Below are 2,923 nucleotides of genomic sequence, written 5' to 3' on the forward strand. Positions count from 1 at the left end.
AAACCTCTTAAAAACCAGGTCAGAAACAATTGGGGAGATTTCAGGCCCATTAGTTTAACTAATGTTATTTCCAAGGTCATAAGTAAAATTCTGGTCTTCAGGATTCAACCTCATCTTTAGCAACTTGTTAGTGCTAACCAAACTGCCTTTATCAAAGGAAGATCTATCTCTGATAACATTTTGCTGGCCCAAGAGATGCTGCTTGACTTGGACAGGAAATTTAGAGGGGGTAATGTTATATGTTAATTAGATATTAAGAAGTCTTATGACACTATCAACTGGAATTTCATCCTTGAAACCCTTGCTGTTAGGGGCTTTGCTGAAGGCTTCACTATGCTGATCAAAAGATGGCTTCTCTGTAAAAACCTTTTTGTGCTTATCAATGGTTCTTGTCATGGCTTCTTTTCTGTGTCCAGAGGGATCAAACAAGGGGACCCCCTGTCCCCTACAATTTTTATTTTGGCTATGGATTATTTCTTTAGATTGCTGAATCAATTGTTCTCTAGCTCCCCTCATCTGGCTTATCAGCACAAATCTAATGTCTGTATGAGTCATCTATCTTATGTTGATGATGTCATTATTTTCTCTAAGGCTCTACCAAAATGCTGTACAATGTTGTACAAGGCCCTCAAGCATTTTCAGCTCACCTCAGGTATTGAGTTAAATCTTCCCAAATGCCAATTTTTTCCTAGCTCTAACATATCTCAACAGATAAAACATTGGATTACTAGTTACACAAGTTTTCACCTATCTTCATTGCCTATTAAATACCTGGGTGTTTTCTTAATCAAGGCCAGATACAAACAGATCCATTCTAATGGGATAATTGATATGATTAAGAACCAACTGCAATGCTAGACCAATTCTTTCTTGTCCAATGGTGGGAGGGTCATTCTACTTAAAAGTATTCTCACTGCCCTCCCCTCTTATGTCCTACAAATAATTTCTATGAAGAAAGGTACTCAGATGCTACTGGGGAGAATGTTCAACAATTTTTTATGGGCTGTTCAGAAGAAACAAGTTCATTAGCTCCCTTGGCAAAAGCTTTGCAAACCTTACTGTGCTAGAGGTTTGGGTTTTAAAGATTTTTAGCATATGAGTTTCATTAACTTATGCAAACTTTGGATTAAATTTAGAGCCCAAGACAGCCTTTAGGCTGTGTTTATGAAAGGGAAATACTACAGATCTGCTCACCCTTGCCTAGTTAACAGAAAGCCTCGTGACTCTAGACTTGGGGGTAAGCTGTTAGAGTTTAGAGAACAAGTTAGAGAACAAGCAGGTTAGAGAACAAGATGAGGAGACTTTCATTTGGGAGCTTGGGGAAGGTCAAATTAATTTTTGGCTGGATAGGAGGACTTGGAATGGTGAAAAAATCAAAGGTTCTTCCTCTATCCCAAATACACATGATATGGTTAAAGATTACTGGAATGGTAACCAGTGGAATTATACCCTTCTCTCTAATATTCTCAACTGTGAGCAGCCGCACTTGGTCCAGCAAACACCTATTTATCCTAATCAAAGAGACAAGATAGTTATTAAAAAAGTCACTTCTTTTATCTACCAAACCCACTTTTATTGGCCTTCTATTCTTTGTGGCACTAAATATTGGGGGAAACACCTTACCACTTCTATGTCCTTCTTCAACTGGAGATTATGGTTTTCCTTGCTCCCAACAGATGATATCTTAAAAATGAAAGGCTTGAGGGGACCATCTGTATGTCTTTTGTGCCTTATGGAGGAGGAGACCTTGGATCACCTCTTCTTTAATTGCAACTTCTCTCAAAAAGTTTAGATTGAGTTATTGCCCAAGGTCAAAATAGATACAATGAATCTCAGCTGGATCAACTTCTTCAACTACTGGGAAGAGTGGAAACAGATCAATTTACAAGTTATTCCTTGTATAGTGGCTTGCTTGGTTTATATGGATGTGCAGAAATAGTGTTAAATATGAAGGTTCTACTCCTCTTGTTAAAGCTGTAACTACTCATTGCACATATTACCTACGAAAAATCATCAAATATCATGGGTTCCATAATATCTTCAGGAAATGGGTTCCTCAAACTGATATTCAGTATAATTTCAGTTTCTCTTTGATTAAATGGGCTCCTCCTCCTGATGGCTGGTTGAAAGCTAATACTGATGGAAGCTTTCTTAAAGGATCTGCTGGTTTTGGTGGGGTTTTCAGAAACTCCCTTGGTCACCATGTTCTCCATTTCTCCTCACCAACTTGGGCTCTAGATGCTGCAGAAAATGAAATGATAGCTATTTATTGGGCTCTTAAAATTGCTGTCCAATAGAATGGGACCTTTAATCATTGAAACTGACTCCAATCTTTGCACCAAATTTTTGTAGCATGAGGAAGACCCCCCTTGGCACATTGGAAGATGGATAAGGAAAATTTAAAGAAACTTTGGTAGCTACACTGTTAAATTTTAGTATATCAACAGGAAAGGTAATGGGCCTGCTCCCCTTTTCGCCACTACTGGTAGATGCCACTACTGGTAGATGTTCTGTGGTAGATGTTCTGAACAAATTATGGTGGCAAATTTTCCTTCCCCAGATTTAGCTTATCCACTGCATGAAGATAATTTATGCATTCCTAAAGTACACACATTCTAAAGAGGAACTATTTCTGGTCACACTTTTTGAACTTGGTGGTTGTTTTAATTTGTTTGCACCTTGCCTCTTCCCATATTGGGTTTTCCTTATGTTGTGGGAACCTTATGCTTCTTTTATTTTGTTTTTTCTTAAAGCCCTAGGAGCTAATTGTTGTCTTTTTTGTTGTGAATGGACTGATGATTCCTGTATTGATTCATCAAGCCATCTAGTTACCCTTAACCTTGTAATCTTCATTTTCTTCAACATGTAGGGAGACGCTGTCTCAAAAAAAAAGAAAATATATATATATATATATATATATATA

This window comes from Phalaenopsis equestris, unplaced genomic scaffold (assembly GCF_001263595.1).
Source record: "Phalaenopsis equestris unplaced genomic scaffold, ASM126359v1 Scaffold001154, whole genome shotgun sequence".
Taxonomy (NCBI): domain Eukaryota; kingdom Viridiplantae; phylum Streptophyta; class Magnoliopsida; order Asparagales; family Orchidaceae; genus Phalaenopsis; species Phalaenopsis equestris.